Source organism: Mirounga angustirostris, unplaced genomic scaffold (genome assembly GCF_029215605.1).
Source record: "Mirounga angustirostris isolate CCGP_5_RB_7025 unplaced genomic scaffold, mMirAng1.0.hap1 SCAF_7, whole genome shotgun sequence".
Classification (NCBI taxonomy): Eukaryota; Metazoa; Chordata; class Mammalia; order Carnivora; family Phocidae; genus Mirounga; species Mirounga angustirostris.
Window position 1 is genome coordinate 91,038,481 of NW_026991715.1, and position 23,344 is coordinate 91,061,824.

General features: G+C 45.1%; 1 protein-coding gene and 1 pseudogene across 2 annotated transcripts in view; one reads left to right on the top strand and one right to left on the bottom strand.

Annotated features, from left to right (window-relative positions):
* Positions 1–9,822, bottom strand: part of SFXN1 (sideroflexin 1) — a 40,241-nt gene extending 30,419 nt beyond the window's left edge. For both annotated transcript variants that reach the window (XM_045900944.3, XM_045900937.3), the window contains exon 1: positions 9,689–9,822. The gene's annotated coding sequence lies outside the window, so the exon portion shown is untranslated. The remainder of the gene's footprint in view (positions 1–9,688) is intronic.
* Positions 2,459–2,953, top strand: LOC123861644 (nuclear transcription factor Y subunit beta-like; annotated as a pseudogene).
* Positions 9,823–23,344: the final 13,522 nt, after the last annotated feature.

Below are 23,344 nucleotides of genomic sequence, written 5' to 3' on the forward strand. Positions count from 1 at the left end.
AGACCTACCACTTTTAACTGCACCATACAGATGAGGAAACAGAGGCCCGGCGGGGGGGCAGAGAACCGCCCAGGTGGTGTGACTGGTGCCGGGGGCAGAAGAAAAGCAACAGGACCACAGCAGGGCTGCACTCCGGGGCACTGGTCTGCCAGTTCCCTCTTTCTCCTCTACCACTTTCTGTTAGCTATGCTCCCCTCAAAGTATACCAACTAATGCCCGCACAGAACTGGTCTCTTTGAGGCCCTCTTTTTCCCTCTAATGCAAACGTTTCTACTGACACTGTGAAGTCCTGCACTACAAGGAGCCTGTGGCGACTCTGAGCACGTGAGCAAGAGGGCTGTGGAGGCCTCACAAGGTCTTTCTTTAACAGGCAAAGAGAAAGGAGAGAAATGGGGGAGAGGAACCTCAACATGTTTGGAGTTTGTACTGCAGGCAAGGAACTGGGCCAGATGCTTGCCTAAGAGTGCAAGCCCCTACTATGTGCCCGTAGCAGAACATTCTATCTCAGTTCTCACGATAGTGGGCTCTATGAATACTATACCATTTTTATGGAAGACGAAAGTAAGAATCTGAGATGTTGCTCCCAACTAACCCTTATCTACCCAGCAAGAGAAGGAGGAGGCTGATCTTCAGACTCCAGGCCAAGCCCACCCAAACCTCAACACTGAAAACATACATCGATGGGCCCTGTATGGACCTCTGGTAGGCTGAATAATGCCTCTTCCCCAAGATGTGCACATCCTATCCCCACACACTGGGAATATGTCACCTTCTGTGGCAAAGGGACTTTGTTGGTGTGATTAAGTTAAGGATCTTGAGACTGGGAAACTACCCTGGCTTATTCAGGTGGGCCTGATGTAATCACAAGAGCCCCTACAAGAGAAAGAGGAGGGCAGGAGAGGCAGAGTCTGAAGAACAGATGTGGGACAAGCAGAGACTGCGGCGATGTGGGGCAGTGAGCCAAGGAGTGTGGGCAGCCTCTGGAAGCTGGAAAAGGCAAAGAGCCTCCAAAAGTAACACAGACTCATTTTAGACTTCTGACCTCCAGAACTATAGGTTAATGTACTATTTTACAACTACTAACTTTGTGGTTATTTGTTATAGCAGCAATAGGAAACTAATACAGCACTATTTTCCCTACTTAGTAAGGATTTCAAATAACACTATATACTGGTATACGAAATACCAACTAGCCTTGATAATCTGTCTCTGCCTCTACGAATTTCAAAAACATAAAGCCTACTCAGAAACGTCATATTAACATTCTTACAAAGATAGCTGATCTCAAGCCAGGTAAAATTTTAATTATTAACTGTGACTCCCATGTTTCAATTAGACAAGCCTTTTCATGCATGAACCTTCAAGCACACTTCACTTTCTCAACTTTAAATAAATCAACCAGTTTCTATAATCAGGAGTCCTACTTTCATTTTTTCTTTTTCTTTTTAAAAATTTGTGTCCTATTCCACATTAAATAGTGGGACCATGAGTGGTCCCACCAAGGCCCTGGGGTACTTGTCTCCCTCCTGTCCATCCCCAGGCCTGGGTGCTCTGATTGCGGAATAAGCAGCAGCTCTTTGTGCATTGAGTCAGGGTGCTGGAGGAGGGGGCACTGAGGTGCTGCTGGGGACCCCTCTCATCAGCATCTCAGGCATGCTGCATTTTGTACCTGGAGCTGGCTGAGGGAGGAGGCTGAAGCTCAGATGGGCCTCTGACCCTGCAGCCACCTACAGGGCGAATGTGCCCACATGGCCTTTGCCACCATGTGGGGGATCCCTGGGGCATGCCCCCTTTCCACCTGCTGGCTGGGCCACGGCAGGGCCTGACTGCTTGGTCAAATCACTGTGTCCTGGGCGCCCACTGGCTAGTGGGCAGCATTGGTTCCTGCATACTTGGGGGCAGCTATGTGGGTCAGAGGGTTGGGGGTGCCAGAGCCACTTCAGGCACCTTTGTGAGGAGGAAGGCAAGTCCCCAGGGGTGGGAGAGGAAGGAACTCGTTTGGTTTCATCACAGTCTGGTTCAGCCATAAAGTGTGCAGCTGTCTGGAGGTTTGCGGTTCCTGGGCTCGCTCCCTCACCCTGCCCAGGGTGAACCTGGTCAAAGATCAGACACCTTTATAGAGAGTTGTTCTCAAACACAGCTGAGCACATAGTTCTGGCAGTTTTATAACAGGTACTCATCAACTAGGAATTTCTGCAGAGAACACTGGATGAAGTCATTATGTTGTACAACTTTATGATGATACTGGGGACAGCAGGAATTATCAAGAAGCCAAAATGGTTCAAAAGAAAGTTTCAGAGAGGGGTGCCTGCGTGGCTCAGTCGGTTAAGCACCCAACTCTTGATTTCGGCTCAGGTCATGATCTCAGGGAGGTGAGATCGAGCCCCAGGCTCTGTGCTGGGCGTGGAGTCCGCTTAAGATTCTCTCTTTCCCTCTCCCTCTGCCCCTCCCCTTGCTCATGCTCTCTTCCTCTCTCTCTCTCAAAAAAAAAAAAAGTTTCAGAGAACAACATATATATCTTTGGATCGCAGAGGTAGCATGGATAAGGAAAAATGCCATACCTTAAAGGGACAGACTACACAGGAGACCAAAGACTGTGTTCAAGAATGTGTGAGTTGCCCGGCTTTATCACACCGGAAGCGAGTGAAAGATGCCGTGTCGAGAATCACAAGACTTCAGTGGGAGGCTATTCCCTTTGCACGTCTACCTGAGGCTTTGACAGTTGTGCGCAACTGCTGAAACATCTTCTGAAATTCGGAGAGGCCATGAAGAGAGACAGGAGGGGTGGAGCATCACAGCCACAGGGGGACTAAGTGAAGAGCTTCCCCAGCAGGAACTTACGAGCCAGTTACCAGCTGGTTTGATAACTGCAGATGGTCAACAGCAAAATGTTAAGGTTTATACCACATCATCTTGGCACATTTCTGATGTTCAAGAGATTCAGCTTTCATGATCTGAACTGATGGAACAGGGGGTGCTAAAGAGGGACAGAGGCTGTTAAGAGTCCAGAACAGAGACATGACAGGGAAATGGCTGGTAAAGTGACCTGCTTGTATACTTAAATAGCTGTAAGGAGCTTCCTGAAGTTTCACCAGTTGAGGTGTTAATTCTGACTTAAGAATCTTTTCCATGAGTAATTTTATAGAAAAATTTGTATTTTAAAGGTATTAAAATATTTTTTGTAGGAGAAAAAAAAAAGTGAGATTTTAAAAAGTTTTCTGTGGTTGACTGACATCACTTTGCTATCAGAAGATAGTCAAGGCTTTATCACTTAAAGACAAAATCACTTACAATGAACTCAGGATGTGGCTATCTGGGATCATTAATTATTAGAGAATCAGATTGCATTTAAATGAGTCATTTCTAGGGGCGCCTGGGTGGCTCAGTTGTTAAGCATCTGCCTTTGGCTCCGGTCATGATCCCGGGGTCCTGGGATCGAGCCCCGCATCGGGCTCCTTGCTCAGCAGGGAGCCTGCTTCTCCTGCTCCCTCTGCCTGCCGCTCCCCCTGCTTGTGCGCTCTCTCTCTGACAAATGAATAAATAAAATCTTAAAAAAAAAAGAGTGATTTCTAAAGAGATTATTTTACATATTATATATGTTGATTCATTAATTGACCCCTGAAAGGGGACAGAAATAATCTCTTAGGAGGAAAACAACTTAAAATTCAATCTCTAGGCTAAGGTCTTATATATAGTCTCAGAGAGCCTCATCAAAATAAATTTCTCCAAGTCTTTTTATTCATTCATTCACAAATAAAATTACTTTATGCATTCAATATCCACTGAAGGCCTCTCTTGTCTAACACTGGCTTGATCCTGGGTTTGGAAAGACCCAAAACACAGTAAACAGTAAGTTGAAAAACAATCATATTTTAATGAATACAACCTAAATTTTCCCCAAAAAACTTGTAGACATGCTTCACACATAGAGCTTACTGTGTATGGACATCACTTAACTCTGATTAAGATAAAGTCTTCAACTGAGTTATCAGATCACTAATCTTGCTGAATGACTCTGGTATCCAAATCCACGCACTTTTCAAAATAACCATTATTTCAATGGAGTAAGCCTGCTCTGAAATCCATAATAACCAAGTCGCAGAGTTTATAAGCTTTTTTTTTTTTTAAGATTTATTTTTAGGGGCACCTGGGTGGCTCAGTTGGTTGAGCAACTGCTTTTGGCTCGGGTCCTGGGATCAAGCCCTGGGTCAGGCTCCCTGCTCACTGGGGAGTCTACTTCTCCCTGCTGCTCCCCCTGCTCATTCTCTCTCTCAAATAAATAAAATCTTTTTTAAAAAAAAGATTTATTTTTAGAGAGAGACACATAGCAGGCATGTGGGGGGAAGGGCAAAGGGAGAGAGACTCCTAAGCAGACTCCACGCTGAGTGCAGAGCTGAACTCAGGGCTTGATCTCACGTCCCTGAGATCAAGACCTGAGCTGAAACCATGAAGTGGCCGCTCAATCGACTGTACCACCCATGTACTTACTCCAAGTTTATAAACTTTTAAAGCCCAAATGAGTGCCATGACAAAGATCTTCTACTCATAACGCAGTAATACATTATAGGTTTACTGGCAATATTAATGAACTCCATCTTTCCCCAAGTCATTATTTAAACTACATCACAATCTTCATGAACAATTCTGGGAGGGCACTTCTGCCTTCCTTGTAGGTTAGATGTCCCACAGTCAGTGCACAGCTATGCAAGGGTAAAGACCACCCCCTTGTTCCTAGGCCCAGGACCACCTCCCACCACATAAAAGCCTCATGGCTGGTGAAGTCTGCACTGATCAGGCAATGGTGATCAGTTTCCTTTCCAAATAAGTTCACTGAAAGAGTTGGTGAGCTGAGCTTGAATTCCTGGCTCCAAGCTGTACCTTCCCAACTGTTCTGTATCTGGGGATCCCTGGATGGAGGGAAGGAAGGAAGTGGTGTGTACTGCTCAGGCGACTGTGTTTGTGGAGACAGCAGATCTGAGCTCACATCCCAGCTCCACCAATGACGCTGTGACCTTGTATACATTACCCCACTGCTCCAAGTTCCTGGATCGTTATCAACAAAATTAGGATACTACTTCATAATAACCACTAATTTAATAACCTTATATTCTAAGAGCTTTTCTTGTATGATTATCTCATCTAACCCTCACAACAGTTCAGTTTCCAAGGGTGGGTAGGAAACTTGATCAAGTAAGCAGGGGTGGCAGAATGTGAACCTAAGTTGTCCAGCTCCAGAACCTGGCTTGCTGGAGAAGCAGTTGTGACCAGGAAAGTATTTTCCTGGAGATTCTGATTCAGTAGAGCTCTGGTGGGGCCTAGGAATTAGATTTTTAAGAAGTACACCAGGGGTATCCTATGATTAGGTAAGTTTGGGAGAATTATGCTGGAAAGAACATAAAAATAATAAATAAGTAATGACCCAATCCCCTGCCAGTTGCGGGATGATGCAGGGCCAGTACGGATATTTAGATGACTCCCTGGCTGTTAATGCTGGTTGCTCGGCCTGTTCTTTCTGGCAGGTTCCTGTTGAGGCTAGCTCCCTGCCCTGTGGCCTGGTCCTGTGAGCACCTACCCTGACAACCTTTGGAATCAGAACTGGACTAGACCAAACGCAGTGTGGACTGGACTCCTGATTCTGTCACTTCCTTTCTAGGCATGTCACCAGGTGAGTCACTTCACATCTCTGAGCCTCAATATTTTTATCTCTAAGATAGAGGAAAGAGTTGGCTCACAGAGTTGGTAAGATTAGTAAGCTGAGGTGTACAAGACAGCTTTTAAACCTTTATTAATTGTAAAATGCTAAACAAAGGTAGGGCACATGTCTAACGAGCCAGTTCCCCATGAGTGGGAGCTCCTGTCCTCACTGGCTGAAGTCCTGCCCATAAATGCAGTTGCTGGTGGTGGTGGTGGTGATGGGGTTGGGGAAGAAATGGACTGGAGCTTGGCTGCCTGAAGAAGATGATCAGAAATGTCTAACAAAAATCACTTTTCTTTCCAACTTTTAGCTACATGCCAAGAAAATGCTTAAATTGGCAAAAAATTTTTCTTCCAAAATTTTGCAGGTAACAAGTTAGCAGAGAATGTGCTTTTCATCACGGACTTATTAACAAAGACCTTTAACCCTGAATAAAAATTAACAATGGAAATTAAATTATTAAACTGGAAATTTGCTAGTAATTAAAACAACTTTGAAAGAGGTTTGAAAGAGGTAAGAAAGCCAGGTCGCCCTGTTTGTTTACTTAGGGCCAAGCAGGTGTGAAACACCCCGCCAACGTCACTGTCTGGGGGACATGACTGAGTGCCCATTATGTGCCAGACACTAGGCTTTCCAGGCATTATGAGATGCTAAATCCTCATTTCAGTCCTCCAAGAAAATGTCCCTTATTTGTAGAGCTGCTCAGAAAAATCAAGCATCACCCGAAAGATGGCAGAGCCCGGAAGCGCTGCTTCTGTCTGACTTTCCGCCACACTTCTGACCCTTGGGAGGCCAGGGATGATGTGGCTGCCAAGGGCAATCACCCTAACTAGAGGAGCCTAAATAGCACATTTACTAATTTGTTTAGCTTTGGGCTGCTTGTCCACACACCCTATTCCTTTCTCATGGGCATGGCCACACAGGAGATCAAATTACAGACCAGAAAGCTGAATCCTGGGCAAAGACCTAGACTCCTTCAAAGTGAATTTCCACTCATCAATGGCTTTCTGTTGCATATTCTTCTCTATTCTAGGGGTCTTTTCTAGAATCAAGAAGACATGGAGAATTATTGCCTTCTGCCTGTCTCCCTGCCGGCATCCTCCTCACCCCCTATCTCCCACCCCACAAGGCAGACCTCACTCTTGGATTTAACTTGAGAACATCCCAGTGACAATGCAAACATCGGCCGTATTTCAGTCCTTAAGATCAACTTTGGGCTTGGGTTTCTTAATCACTTTCTTAGGATGGGTGAAGTTCTCATCCATTATTTTTTAATTGGTTTTTACTTGAGATGGTGGCATCAGCCCATAAAAATGTTAAAATACTACCAAACTGTAGTATTTTGGATGAATTCAGTTGAGTATTTATTGAGTATTTATTTTACTACCCACTTTAAAGAGTCAAATCAGGTTATGTATAATGTCTCTGAAAGCATTTGACAAAGTAATAGTTAACTAAAAACTTAGTAACTTTGAACTTTGTATAATTATGTGTAGGTTTGATATGTGTTCTAACTTAATAATTTTTCACATTCTAGATAAGTCATTTGACAAAGTAATAGTTAACTAAAAACTTAGTAACTTTGAACTTTGTATAATTATGTGTAGGTTTGATATGTGTTCTAACTTAATAATTTTTCACATTTTAGATAAGTCTAGATAAGTCAAATCAGGTTACGTATAATGTCTCTGAAAACATTTGACAAAGTAATAGTTAACTAAAAACTTAGTAACTTTGAACTTTGTATAATTATGTGTAGGTTTGATATGTGTTCTAACTTAATTTTTCACATTCTAGATAAGTCTAGATAAGTCAAATCAGGTTACGTATAATGTCTCTGAAAACATTTGACAAAGTAATAGTTAACTAAAAACTTAGTAACTTTGAACTTTGTATAATTATGTGTAGGTTTGATATGTGTTCTAACTTAATAATTTTTCACATTCTAGATAAGTCAGCCTTTTTTTTTTATGACTTATTGCTACTGATTTCTCACCTTTAACCTCACACAAAAGGTCAGTTCCACCCATGATTATATTCCAACTAAATATATCTGACCACTGCTTGCACAGTAGGATGAATGTAGATACCATATTTTATTCTAAGGTACTGGAGAGCAAAAAGTTTGGATGATGGACAGGCTTTTAAGATCACTGCTGCCCTGGATGTCCTCTAAGTTTTCTCCCCAGGAAGTAAAGGGGGGGGGAATGCTTCCTCTCAGTTGGCACCTCTCTATACCCATCCACATGAGATTTCATAAACATTCTACAGAGTATTAAGAGCATTCTAAATATCTGACTGACCCTGAAGTATAGCCAGCCTTTCCTATACAGGTTCCTCTCTGACAGCTACAACCACAGATACTGTCCCTTTCCAGAAGGCCCATGGGCTTAAAAACCTGCACACTCAATCTAACACTTGAATGTATACTTGGAGCAATTATACACAGGGCTAGGCGAGATAGGAACAGATAGATCTTTCCTTCCAAACTGTCATTTTTGCAAGCTAGACACCTGCAGTCCTAAAGGGAGAAAGGACCTGCTTGAGGTCCCAGAACTTCTTGGTAGAGTTTCCACTCATCCTCCCAAAGAGTTCTGCTCTCATCTTATATAACTTGTATGTCAAGTCTGAGTCCAGCACCATAAGAGCTGCAAAGGCTCCTTATTTACCTGCATACCCACTTCCCACCTATTACAATGCCTGGAAACTGGGGATGGACAATGGAAGAGAAAATCAAGAGGTGCCCAAGTCAAAAACTAGAGGACAAGGTAGAAGAAGTAATTATGAGTTTGAGAAAAGTACAAACAAAAAAATGCAGTGGGGGTTCAGAAGGCAGGTGTCCGTGAAGTGGTTGAATGCCTGAGCTCTGAAGTCACTCAGAAGTAGGCTTTTTCATTCAGGCACTCAACAAATATTCACTGAGGGTCTACCTGGTACAGGCAATTGATGGACAGGTGAGCAAGACAAAAATAGGCCCTGGTCGCAAGATGAGGAAAAAACGAGCAAGGAAACACAATTTCAACTGATGACAAATGGTATGAAAGAAAAATCACAGGGGTAGTCTAACAAAGAATGCGTGCATGAGGGGGCAATTTTAGACAACACAGTCAAGGAAAAGCGTCTTTGAGCCAGTAACATTTAAGCTGACACTTGGCCTTGCTCTACAGACGGCCAACTGTGTGACCTTGCGCGTGTCACTCAACCTCTCTGAGTACCAGCTTTCGCATCGGGATTATGGAAGCATAACCAAGAACCTCACAGGGCTGGAAGAATGTAAAAGTCAATGAACCTAAGTCACCTGCATGCACTTAGTGGATGCCTTGGTTGTCATTCTGGGAAGGTTAGAGACCTGTGACATGTGGGAAAGATCAAGAGAGGATGGAGATGCAAGGTCGGTCCAGGACCACTCTCTCACCTCTCTCTTTCCTCCAAGATTGCGGGTTCCAGGGCAGGGGCCAGGTGGTCTCCTCTCTGACCCCGGAGCCCCGCTCTGCGCCAGGGGGAGAAGCCAAGAGCTAGGAATGTGGGGGCACGGGGGTCGGTAACACCCGGTCGCCAGGCAATCACTCGCGCCCGTAGCGCGGTGGCCTGTCCCCGCGGCAGCCATTTTGGGTGTCCTCACCGCGGGGAGTTTCGTCACGCGGCCGCCGGGCACAGCGTGGCAGGGCGCGTGCCGGCGTGGATGGGTGAGCCCCTTCCCATCCGGGGCGAGAAGCACTCCACCACCCGGGCTCAGGGGGACCTCAGGGGCAGGTCAGCCTGCTGCAGGCGGGGAAGCTGCCAGGCAGCGGGAGGGTAGGGGTCCCCAAGATGCGCGGACCCCCCACCCCCACCCCGGCCCCGGCATCCCCGGCAGGGCGCGGGGGCTCCTGACATCCCGCCCGGGGGGGGGATCTCCGCGCCGCCGCCCCGCGAGCGCGCGCCCCCGCCCCGGCCCTCGCCTCTCCGCGCTCTCGCCACCCAGCCCGGCCCGGCCCGCCGCCCGCGACTCACCGCTCCCCGCCGCCCGCGCCGCTCGCAGGACCCGCTCCGCGCCGCCTGCGCCGCCACCGGAAGCGCTTCTCCCGCCAGAGCGGCCCCGCGCGCCGCCGCCGCCCGGTGCGCGCCCTCGGAGCGCGTCCCCGTGCGGAGCGAGGCGGCCGCGTGGAGCCCCGGACCCGCCCCGGAGTCGCGGAGCTCTCCGCCCAGCCTCGCGCCGCGCCCCGCGCGCTCCCCCGTGCCCGCGCTTTCGCGGCTGGCTCCTCCCCGCTCTCGGTCACCATGGTGAACTCCCAACTTCTTCCTCGCCGCTTGCGAGGCCCTCTCCGCTCAGGCCAATGCCATTGCTCTCCATTTGGGTTTCCCCGAGGGGACCACCCCTTCCTCGATCATTTCTTTATTGCCAGGGTCTTGCAAAGAGTCCGCAGCCCCCATTCACTCACTCATTTGTTCATTTAAAGCCGTGTTTCCTGGGGCACCTGGGTGGCTCAGATGGTTGAGCGTCTACCTTTGGCTCGGGTCATGATCCCAGGGTCCTGGGATCGAGCCCCACATCGGGCTCCTGGCTCAGTGGGGAGCCTGCATCTCCTTCTCCCTCTGCCTCTCCCGCTGCTCATGCTCTCTCTCTCTGTCTCAAATGAATAAAAAATATTTAAAAAAATAAATAAATAAAGCCATGTTTCCCAAAGTGTGGAGTTTGGCACCGGTGGTGCCACATGGCAATTTTAGGCGACACAAAGGCCACGAACTGACTTATGTCTTTTAAAGAACGGCTCTGGCTACTGTGTGGAAAACAGGCCATAGGGGAGGTGATGCGGAGGCAGAAAGACGCCAGGAGGGAGGCTACCGGGTTGGCTTGGATCCGGTTGATAACAGATGAGGTGGTGAGAATTATTGGGTTCTTGGGTATATCTTGGGGGCAGATGAAATCTAATATATGGTGAATTACATCGTGTTCATGGAGAAGACCTCAAATAACCTATAAATACAATGCAATTCCAAACAAAATTCTGACAAATCTAGTGTAGGAGTGTGTATGTACAACTTGATGACTATAAAGTGTATATGGAAAAATAAAGAACCAGAAATAGCCAAAACAATTTTGAAGAAAAAGAGTAAGGTGGAGTGACTCATCCTATAAACACAGGGTGGTAGTGTGTTCGTGCAGAGATCAACAAATAGCTTAGTGCAGCCACATAGGGATACCTGACATGGACCCTGCTCATATAGAGATGTGCTCTGACCTGGCAACCCAAGAGAGGGGGCAAAGATAAAGATTCACTAAATAATACTGGGACAATTGACTCTCTACCTTATATCGCATACGACTCAGCTCCAGATGGATTAAAGACCCGGGTATGAGAAACAAACTCCCAAGTTTTTAGCAGACAATGTAGGAGGGTATGTTTATGACCGTGGGATAAGGAGACATTCTCAAATAAATACAAAAAGTACAAAATATAAAGGAAAGATTGAAAAGTTAAGCCTTAGAAAAACTCAAAAATTGAGTTTAGTTTAATAGCTCACCAACGATAGCATAAGAGAAGTGAGAAGTTCACGGACTGGGAGGGAATATTTTCAATGCATGGATGTGGTAAAGAATACCTATGCAGAAGGGCGCCTGGGTGGCTCAGTCGTTAAGCGTCTGCCTTCGGCTCAGGTCATGGTCCCAGGGTCCTGGGATCGAGTCCCATATCAGGCTCTCTCCTCTGCGGAAAGCCTGCTTCTCCCTCTCCCACTCCCCCTGCTTGTGTTCCCTCTCTCACTGTGTCTCTCTCTGTCAAATAAATAAATAAAATCTTAAAAAAAAAAAAAAAAAGAATACCTATGCAGAAAATATTACAAAAAACCCTTTACAAACTAGTAAGAAGAAATAACCCAATGGAAAGACATACAAAAATCAGGAAAAACAAATGGCCCCCATACATAAGTATAGATATTCAAACTGGCCAGTGATTTGGGCACTCAGCATGGGCTTCACAAATAGTTTTTTGGTGGCATTCCTTATCCTCAGAATTCCTCTGAATGTAGGACCAGTTTCTGTTTGGCTCAAAAAGATTTAAAAAAAAAAAAAAAATCCCTCCCTCACAGAACTTATTGGCAAGGATATAGACATGTAAACAAATAATTACAAGAAATGATTACAATTCAATATAAAAATTGCAAAAGTATAATGTGGGCTGTTTGACTAAGGGCTATGAGGACGTGGAGGAGGGACTGCCTAGCTTGCCTGCAGAATGGGGTTGCAAGAGACAGAGAGCAGAGGCAGAGTGTATCAGTTATCTGTTGCTGCAGTAATGTTACAGCAGAACCATAAAACCTCAAGAGTATATACAACAAGGAACATTGATTTTTGTTCCCCAGTCTATGCTGACTGGCTGTTGTGCTGATGGAAGCTGGGCTCAGCAAGGCTTACCCATGTGTCTGGTCAGCTGTGGGCTATCGGTGGCTTTGTGGATCTTAGCAGGACTCTCTCACTCTCTGGGGCCTCAGCTGGGACAAGTGGACCGACAAGGGAGTGGAGGAAGGAGAGAGGGAGGGAGAGAGAGATAAAGGAAGGAAACTCAAGGCCTCTTAAGGCCAACGCTTGGGACTGACATGCCTTCACTTTCACTCATCCTACGGGTCAAACCAAATTACAAGCCCGGCCCAGATTCAGGGGAAAATAGATTTTATCTCTTGATGGGAGGAGCTGTAAAATGACATTGCAGATAGGTGGAGATATACAGGCAGGTGGAGAACTGGGGACATCCTTTATCAAAAATTCCATCATTTGTGTTTCTTTGCCTTCTCAGCATCCTGATTTATTTTGGGGGAGCTCCCCTGTCTCACTTCATTTGATCCTGGTCAGATTGTCAATCATTTATCTTCTCACACCTGCCACAGTCCTGGGTACAAGACCCAAGCTGGACCAAACAGAATCCTGTTCTGAATTTATATGTGGACTCATCTCGTGCCCCTCCCCTGACCCTACTGGGGTTATGGAGCTGGGAGAATGTGGATCAGGGGCTGTCTGTCGGGGTGGCTTTCTGCCACTCTGAAGAAGAGAAACTAAGTTGAAAGATGCAAAAGAGACAGAGTTCAGATGACATCATTTCAGAACCTGGCTTAACCAACCTGGGCTCCTGGGCTTCCAGTTATGGGAGCCAATAAAGCCACCCGCATACCCCTCCTTTTTTTTTTTAATCACAAAGCTCTTTCCAGTTAGATTTCTATTCCTGATTGACTTGGGGTGAGGTTCACAGAGATGGTGACATCTGAGCTGAGTGCAACTAAATTTTAAAAAGTAGGAGGCAGACGGAGGAAGTAGAAATGAGCTGAGGATGTAAGAATGAAAAGTAAGTGTCCACATGTGTTCCTCCTACCATTGTTTCAAATAAACAGCCTTTGGAAACTAAGATAGTACGGAAGCTAAGATAGTATTTGTTGATGAGGAGGTGGAGTGCTGGGGAATTCTTGCTAGGCTTGCATCAACAAAGGTTGCAAAACCCTTGCGTTTTAATATGGACTTTGAACCGTTCAGGGCATGGCAAAAATAAAACAATGCTTAAGTCAGCAAAGAAGGGGATACATTTTTGAGCATACTAAAAGTTCAGTGAGCTGAAGAAAGATCTTGCTGAGTATATCACAAGATGAAGTTTTTCTCACAATAGAACAGGGAATTTGGTGAGAATCAATTTTTTTATATTAGCATTCTAGTGAAAACTTTAAGTTCCAGATTTTATTAGGCAGGTATTTATGATGACAAAATAAATACACAATCGTATGAATTTGAAAAGAATGGGAAAGTTCATGCACACACTCCATGCTCTTCCTCAGCACTGTCCCTGATAGATTTTTTTTAAGTTAAGTTTTCTTTTTCTTTTTTTAAAGATTATATTCATTTATTTGACAGAGAGATACACAGCGAGAGAGGGAACACAAGCAGGGGGAGTGGGAGAGGGAGAAGCAGGCTTCCCTCCGAGCAGGGAGCCTGATGCGGGGCTCGATCCCAGGACCCTGGGACCATGACCTGAGCTGAAGGCAGACGCTTAACGACTGAGCCACCCAGGCGCCCCGACATTAAGTTTTCTTCTAGCATTTTCTTTTCTGACCCATCAAATTTCTGTTCATCCTGGGCTTGAGTTTCCACTCTCTGTACAAATGATGGAAGCACTCGGCCCAGTGCTAAGAACACAGGCTCTGGACGCAGACCAACTTGGCTTCTCTGCCCAAGAGTCCATCTCTGCCCTGATTGGTTATGAGACCCTAAACTGATAAGCTCCTTAACTTCACTGTGCCTTGGCTTCTCTGTTTCTAAAGCCACTATGGTGTGAGATGATCTGAGATGAGGTATGTGCAGAGCTTATCAGGGTGCCTGGCCACAGGAAGGCTCAACACTGGAGGCTCAATGCTTGAGAGCTGTTGTCACCAGGGTCCCAGCTTCATGGCTCCGTCAGCACTCTTGTGTGGGCACTGAACTCACAGCCTTCCACCATGGTCTTAATATCCTGTCTTCTCTCTAGACCATGAGCCCCTTTAAAATTAAAAAAAAAAAAAAAGATCTTACTCAAAGTTCTATCTCCAGTTCTAGCACAATGAAGGGCATGCGGTGGATTTAGTACGCATTTGCTGAACATGTGGTTAGATCGTGATGTGCGTATTTTATGATCTGCTGTCTTCATTTAAAGTTAGAGTTCAGGGCAACCCTCTCCGGTTCCCTCCCTCTTTGGGAGCTTTGTACTATTGCTCAATAAACTTTGCTTTACTATCATTCAATAAAAATAAAATAAAAAGTTGGAGTTCATAAACATTTTTCTCGGATTACGTTATAATCTTCATTATTCATTCATTCCTGCTTTAATTCAATCGATGCTTATTGAATACCAATTATATATCAGTAATTGTTCCAGGGACTGGGGATTCTACATTGAAAGGAATAAATTTAACCCCTGCCCTCAGGCAACTGACATTCTAGAAGGAGGAGACAAACAGTAAACCCAGTGAATGAGTACAGCATAGAATGGTGGGAAGTGCTAGGATAAATAAAGCAGGGAGAGGTGGCAGGGAGTGTCCTCAGGGCAGACCTCTGGGGAAAGGGTCCTCAGTTACTTGAATGACTGTGGAACATCCCACTGAGCGGATGTATCATCATCCACTCAAGCTGGTGAGGGGACTCTTTTATACACTATCCACTCAGGTGCATTTGATTTTGTGGGGATTTTTTCCTCAGGAGAGGGAAGGCCCTGGAGATTCTGTATCCAGCAGCTCAGTGGAACCTTATAGAAAGGCAGTAGGGCAATAACAGTATTCGTGTGCCCGCTGTGAGTGGGGCGCGGAGAAGTCCTTTTCACAATTCTCTGCTCTAGTCGGCACAGGAACCCTGAGGGGTGAACTACTTGTATCAGTTAGGGTTCACGGGAGAATTAGAACCAATAGGATGTATCTCTACTTCTATCTTCTACTGAGAAATTTCTGGTAAGGAATTAGCTCACGTGATGAGGGGGTGAGGTTGGCAAGTGTGACATTTGTGGGACAGAAGAGCAGCCTAGAGTCCCAGACAGGAATCGATGCTACAGTCTTGAGAGGCTGAACTTCTCTGGGAAAATCAGTTTTTGCTCGCAAGGCCTTCCAACTGATTGGATGAGGCACACCCTCATTAAGGAGGGTAGTCTTCTCTATGTAAAGTCAACTGGTCATAGGTGTGAATCACATCTACAAAGTACCTTTGCAGCAGTACCCAGGTAGGTGTTTCATGGAGTAACTGGGTCTGTAGCCTAGCTCGGGTGACACAAAAACTAAACATCATGCTCCACTTCACCTGATTTTCCATCTCCACTTCCACTCTTACCTCTAATAATCCATTTCCTGATCTTCTCAGATCATGTCATCTCCTGTTTTAAAATCCTCAGTATCTCCCAATTTTGCTGGCAATAAAATCTGTTTTATGTGTTTTACTGACAATAAAACTCCTTACCATGGCCTATGGACCCTCATTCTCCGTCTTGTCCTATGTCTTCAGTTTGACCACATGCCACTCTCCCCCTTGTTCATATTAATATCGCCAAACTTTCTGAATCCTGAACGGACCAACTTATTCCTACCTCAGGGCATTTGCATATGCTATCAGGTCAAACGTCACCTCCTCAGAGAAGCCTTCCCTGACAGCCTGTCTGAATAGCTTCTCCCACTCACATTGGAGATCATCATTCTTTTACTTCTTTTACTGCATTGTCACTATCCAAAATGACTTGTTTATTTATCTGTTGACTTGTTTCTTCTCTGTGTCTTCAGCTAGAATGTCCTACTAAAGGCAAGGATTCTATCTGCTGTATCCTCCGATGTATTCTCAGCTCCTTGAACAGTGCCTGCCACAGTTCCCCACCCTGCCCAAATCATGCCACCACACCACTGTGGTGAGGACCCTGTGGCCTCCACCCCGACCACTGGACACTGAAGGTTGCACAAGAGTAACTTCTGCTCTGGGAACTGCTTGCTGCAGCCATCACTGGAAGGGATGCTCCACTGGCTGGGCAGGTGCATCTGATCGGCTGAGCTGAGGTCATGTGCCAGCAGAACATGAAGCCTTTCCTATAAAGGCCAATGCTCACTTCCCCCACTCTCACATATCGTGCGGAATTGAATCACTCCAGAAAGTTCCCTCATGCCCTTTCTCAGTCAGTGCACTCCCACTCCGGATGTAACACTGTCCTGCTATCTATTACCTGCTCTCTCTGATTTCTATCACTCGTTTCTAATTAGGTTTGTCTGTTCTGAAACTTCATCTAAATGGAATTGTACAGTATATGCTTTTGTGTGTGTGTGTGTGTGTGTCTGACTTCTTTCACTGAGTATGTGTGTGTTTTTTTTTTTTAAAGACTGTATTTATTTGTCAGAGAGAGGGAGGGAGAGAGAGAGCGCGCACACAAGTAGGGGGAGTGGCAGGCAAAGGGAGAAGCAGGCTCCCTGCTGAGCGGGGAGCCCTATGCAGGACTCGATCCCAGGACCCTGGGCAGATGCTTAACCGACTGAGCCACCCAGGCGTCCCTCACTCAGTACGTTTTTGAGATTTATCTTTGTTGTTGGTTTTAGTTGTGGTTTGTTTTTTCTCACTGTGTAGAGCTCTGTTTTGTAAGAATTTACCACAACTTTTGGGTAATGGACATTTACAGTGTTTCCAGTTTAGGGTTATAAATAAAGTTGCTATGAACATTCATATACAAACTTCTTACAGATATGAAAGCATATTTTTTTTTTTTTTTGCATTTAGTTCTCAATGTTTGGTGGATGTGCTTTGACCCATAAGCTCTGCCTCCAGAGTGATCTTTCCAAGATATGAAGCTCATGTGAATCTGCAACTGGAAGCCTGTTTTTGCCCTCCAGATAAAGTCCAACCTCCTTGGTACGGCATTCTAGGCTTTTTGATACTGACCTCAAACTCTAATAAGTTTCACCTCCTGCCTTACACTCCTACAGGTACATCTACCAGTTCACTGTTTCTAGAAGCCACCAGGCTGTTTTCTTCCTCCTGTTTTTGCACACATTTTGCATGGAATGCCTTTCTCCCAGAGAGTCTCGATTCTTGGACAAACTGATACACATCCTTCAAAGGCCAGCTCAAAAGACACCTCCTCTAGGAAGCTGCCCTTCAATTTGCCAGGTGCTTTCTGTACTTTCCATTGGGTGCTTTGGTGTGAATCTTTGGAATTAATCATGCCTTGGTATTAATATTGTTGAAGTACTTATTTTGTCGCATATATTTCTGTGATCATGGTCTGTCTCCTCTTTTCATTGGTGAGCTGCTGGAAGGCATAGAAGGGGCTCAGAGCTGTGAAGTCACCTACCTAATGCCACACGGCTGGTGTGACTCTACATTAGGTCCTGTTAACTCTATGGCACACGGTGGAGAACATGCCAATAGCCATGCACCAGGTTGATGGAGATCAAGGGCTCGAGCTCAAAGGCCCTCGAGGGTCAACTGGGTGGTCATGAGAGCAGCAGAGAGCATGGAGCTGAGCCAAGGGAGCAGGGCACACCCACCAGGTGGGGCAGAGTCCGCCCAGCCCCACAAATTGTTGCCCTGGGAATTTGGACTCTGTGGGGCCTCCTTTTCTGAGGAGCCCCAAATCTGTAAAATCTGTAGAATTTCCTAACTTTTGAATGTTGACAACTAAGTTACGATTTTAAACACCAGGTAAGATAATCAAAAGACATCTGTGGGCTGGATCAAGGCCACTGTTCACTAATTTGCTCCTTGCACACAAAGCTGTATTGTACTAAGTCTGCATCCTGATAATTCTAACCTTTAGAAGGTTAAAAATAAAAATGACAAATTACCGCTTGTGGCCCCAACACAGATTCACCTGTAAGCCAAGCCAAATCTCCCAGTTCTCCCCGATGCCCCATTTGCTTAGTGGTTTACTCGCCATGCTCTCTGATGCTGCTGCATTGGGTTAGGGCCCAGGAGGGCACTCTGGGCACCGAGGCGAGTTAGACATGGTCTTACTGGTGAGACGCTCAGGGTCCAGTGAGGCAGTGAGCAGACACAGGCAGGGGCCAGGTGGTCTAAGTAGCAGACACGGAGTCCAGAGGGAGGAGCAACTGACCCTTTCTGGGTACTTGTCAGGAAAGGGCTCCTGGCAGAGGGGATAGATGAACCAGGGTTCTAAGGATGAATAAGAGAAAGTGAGGTGAAGAGGTTCGGAAGAACATTCTTTGCAGAAGGAAGAGTATGTACCATAGGATAAAGGCCCAACCATTTGGGTGTGGGTGGGAGACCTGTGGCTCATGCAGGGAATGCGGTGCATGGGGTGGGCCTGATGGTAGATCTCAAAGGGCAGGGTTGAGTGAAGAAGGGGCAGGGCTAACCCTCTCCCACCCAGAGAGGGGATGTGTAGCCAGGTGACATGCCGGAATTCTGCCTGGGACCAGGGTTGAGGTCAAAGCTGGAGGGAGTATCCTCATGAGGTTCCTTCACTGAAGAGGGAAGAGAATGGGGTCAGGGCCAGAGGTCAAGGACCAAGAGGGGCCGGCAAATCAGAGAGGCCCGAGGAGCAGAGTGGACGAATGGGAAACCAAGGGTATTTCTCCAGGCAAAGTACTGGCGGCAGTGAGATTTCATGCTGTTTTGCCCAAGTCCTAGGAGGGATCTTTTAAAACAATGACTCAACCCTGGTACTGGCTTAGAAGCACCTGGGAGCTTTTGAAAATTCCCATTTTTTCCCCCCTATTCCCCAAACAAATTAAATCAGAATCTTAAAAGGTTGGGACCTGCAATCTGGATTTTTAAAGCTTCAGTGTGCAGCCAGGGATGGAAACTGCTTCTGTAACCGGATGGACCAGACACCAAAGAAGCAACAAAATCATCCTTCAATTGATTCCAAGTAGCCCGTCCATTCTTGAGACACAGGGGGTTTGCCTCAGGATCTAAGTGCTAACTGCAGAGTTGACCTGCCATCTGCTTATTTGAAGGGCTGGATGGTAGTCAACACGTAGACAGGCCTTAGACTTTCCTTCCTCAAATATGCAGACAATAATCCTGAAAGCATTCCTGTTTGGGGGTGAAAGCCCAGCATGTCTCACACACAAAGCATCTGAAAAACACATCATGAATTGGCTCTTTGTTTAAAAATAAAGCAACACTAAATATCACTTGGAAGCCAATTATGTCTTTAAATAGGTCCTGGAGGCTAAACACAATGTTGATTATTCTGAGAAAGCTGACTCACTCCGTTATGCGTTTTAAGGAACTGGTTCATTAGTCAAATTAATCTTAACATAATAGGGCAAAAATTAGGGAAAATAATACTTCACATTTCTTTTTGCTCTGGTTAAGTACTCGCTGTTCCGTTTTTTTCTAACTCTTCTGAGAAGAATTCCATATCCTGCTTGCTCTTTAGATCCAATCCATTCGTTCATCCACCTCATATTTCCCGAGCACCTCCTCTGTGCCTGCACTAGACAGGCACCAGTGAGGCTGAGTCCCTCCCTTTGTGGAGCTTATGTTCCAGTGGGGGAGATGGCATTGAACCAAGACATATGGGATTTCAGGGAGTGAAAAGTGGAATGAAGAAAGCTGGTTAAGAGAACAGAGCAAGGTGAGGATGGGGGTAGTAATTCAGAAGGGGTATTCAGGGAAGGCTTCTCTTTGGAGGTGACAGTTAGAGCAGAGACCTGAATGAAGGGAGGGAAGGAGCCATGCAGAGATCAGGCGAAGAGCATGCCAGGCAGAGGTAAGGGCAAGTGAAATAGCCTCAGGACTAAACCGAAAGCAGGGCCTGCAAAGAAACCTTTGAGTTGATATGGGAATTTCTGAGAAGAATATTGATGAGACAGAATCGGGGCTCCAGCTGACACACACAGTGTCTTTGTGGTCACCCTCTCTGGCAAATGAGTTACACTCCTATCTGTGACTGAAGCCACCCCAAGTCGTCTGGCTCCTAAGCAGAGCCCGTGCTGGATTCTAGCTCCTCCTCATTCCCTTGGCTGGGGGCATAATTGTGCCAATGTCAATGGAATCAAATCCATCACCTTGTTGCCTTATGTTTTGAGCTTTTGAGGTCTTGATTTAGAAAGTCTCCCCAAATGCTAAATCATAAAGATATTCTCCCATATTTAATTCTTTAGTTGTGCAGTTTTATGCTTCACCTTTAGATTTTGAATCCATCTAGAATCTACTTTTGTATATAGTGTGAGGTAGGGATTCAACTTTATTTTTCTCCAAAGAGTAAGCCAGTTTTTACTATACTATCTACTAAACTGTGGGTTGGGATATTTAAGGAATGTAGGGATTTACTCCTTCCCAAGACTGGGAATGATTTCTTCAGGCTAAAAGTGGAGGAAAGAAGAGGGAGAACATTGAAAATCCAGATATTAATAAGTTCCAGGGAGAGGGAACCTGTCTCCTGCTTCCCTGGCAGACCCTATAATGAATATAGGGAGATGGAATCTTAGCTTCATAGACATTGTCAGGTTCTTAAGGATGAGTGGTGGAAACAGCTCTTGCAGACCTGACGAGTCCTGGAAGATAGGAATGAGGGATATATAAATGTTGACATTTGCATTATCATATAAATGTGTAAATAGTGGCCTCTTTGAAATAATGAAGGCTCAATGGGCCCACCCTCTCAATGGGCCTTGGAACTTAGATGCAGCCCCAAGAAAATGGAAGGTGGATAAAACTTTAATGGAGATAAACTTTCAACCACCTCACTGGAATGGGAGCTCAAAAGAGAGATTTAATTCAATTATGGAAGTTGCTCACATTCTTGGTTGAGTGATGTTCCAAACATATATCTTAATTATTTCACTTTTGTTTTACCATATCAACTAATATGTCGAACTAAACCTGTTGATTAATTGCAATCATAAGCTGGCTAAGAATACAAGGGTTTGGCAAAAAACAATGAAGCATCTTGTAAAAATCAGCTGCCTCTATGAAACTTATAAAAATATTATATAATTTATTATCATTTATAAATTTTGTTCTATACATCCTTTGTATCAGTATATTTATAATGAACCTATTCCATATACATATTATATTTCATTCGTGTGTGTGTGTGTGTGTGTGTGTGTGTGTGTGTGTATATAACACTTGAATCTGATCACTTCATCTCACTGCTTGGAATCCTTCAGTGGCTTCCTATCACACATGGAATGAAATCCAGCCTTCTCACTTGGCTCTCGAGTTCCCTATGCTCAAGCCCAGACATCTCTCCAGCTTCATCTCTCACTACTCTTGTTCACTCCAGACACCCAGGTCTTGTTTCCTCAAATGTACCAAGTTCTTTCTTACCTTAAGGCATGTGCATTGGCTGTTTTGTCCTTTCTGGAAAGTTCTCCTCTCCTGCTATTTACCTAGCAGGATCCTTCATTCAGGTCTCAGCTCATATGTTACTTCCTCAAAGGACTCTTCACTGACCAACCCTCAATTAAGAAGGTACATAAGTCAGGGTAGGTTTGTTATGCTGTGCTAACAAATGACCCCCAGATCTCAGTGGCTTACAGCAACAGCATGTCCATCAAGGGTCGGCTTGATCCACAAAGGCTTCACTCTGGGATAGACCAATGGATAGCCTCTACCTGGGACATTGTGGACTTAGGGCAGAGAGAAGAGAGATGGTAACCTGTGAGCTGGTTTTAAGGTATCTGCCTGACAAAAATGCACATCGCTTCCAGCTACATTCTATTGGTCAAAATAGGTCACATGGACACTCCTTAGTGCAACACGGTGTGGATGCTTAATGCTCCTATATGGAGGGCACCATGAGTCCTATGGCCAAACCTGAAGTCAATGAGCTGGGGAAGTATAATATTTCCCCAAGGAAGGACAGCAAATATTTTGAATGATAATATAATCTACCAAAAAGGTCATCCCTAGTCTATATTATTTCCTCTTTTTTCTTTCTTTCATAACAAGTTATAGTAATAAATTTTAAATAAATCCACATTTATTTAAAAACTGTGTGTGTGTGATGGAGGCCTGACCCAGCGTAAGTTTTTGATAAATCCCCATGGAATGAATGAACACATAAATGTGAAGAAGCTGGAAAGAGCCCAATCTTTTCAATCAGATAGAATCAGGCCTGAAGCCCAGACCTATCTCTCATTAGTATGTGATGTCAGAGAAATTGACAAATATTACTGCGCTTGTTCCTTCCTATTTAAAATAAGGACAATAAAACTTCCACCAGAGCTGGCCCATAGATGGCGCTAAAGACATCAGTTTCTTGCCTACTCCGTTGCTTTAGCGGCTGTGATTCTTCTGTGTTTCATTTCAGCACCCGGGAGCATCAGCACAACCCTTACTGTATTGCAGCAAATACAAGATGACATTTTTATACTGCTTTGATTCAGAAACCTCATCGATTTGGCATTGACTGTGCTTTGCAATAATTTGACCCTGGATCTTAGAGAGCTAAGCTCTGCCCCTGTGTCTCATATTCTCCAGTTAACCTGCTAACTCTGCTTTTAAAAAAGTGACATCTGGCAAAGAAAAATGCAGTTTATAAACCTTCTAGCAATGATAGATGATAATTTGAGTAGTGTTCCCTGTGATGGCCCATCATTATGAAAGGCCTTGTGTGAAGAAAGGTACATTACACTGGGAAGACCCTGAGCCCAGGCATCTCCAGAGATTTTATAGATACTTGAGGTCCTTTGTGTGTTTATTTTTTTTAAAGATTTTATTTTTTTTATTTATTTGAGAGAGAGAGAATGAGAGACAGAGAGCATGAGAGGGAGGAGGGTCAGAGGGAGAAGCAGACTCCCCGCCGAGCAGGGAGCCCGATGCGGGACTCGATCCCGGGACTCCAGGATCATGACCTGAGCCGAAGGCAGTCGCTTAACCAACTGAGCCACCCAGGCGCCCCCCTTTGTGTGTTTATTAAACAGAAAACTGAGTTAGATTCTTGTAAATATTTCCTGCCTTTAACTATATTTAAACTTGTTTCCCAAAAAGGCTGTCTTGTTTAGGGTTTTTTCCCCTGAGTACAGCTGTGCCAGCTTTTTGTTGTTGTTGTTGTTGTTGTTCCTTTACCTTTAATTAGGAGGGATTACTTTGCAAGACTGCAGATAAAATTCCTTTTACTAGAATTAAATCCAACAGGGTGATGCCTAAAGAAACATAAGACCTAATAAAAGAATTTGTAAGGAAGTAATAGATTTTTTTTTAAAGGGACAAATGGTGAA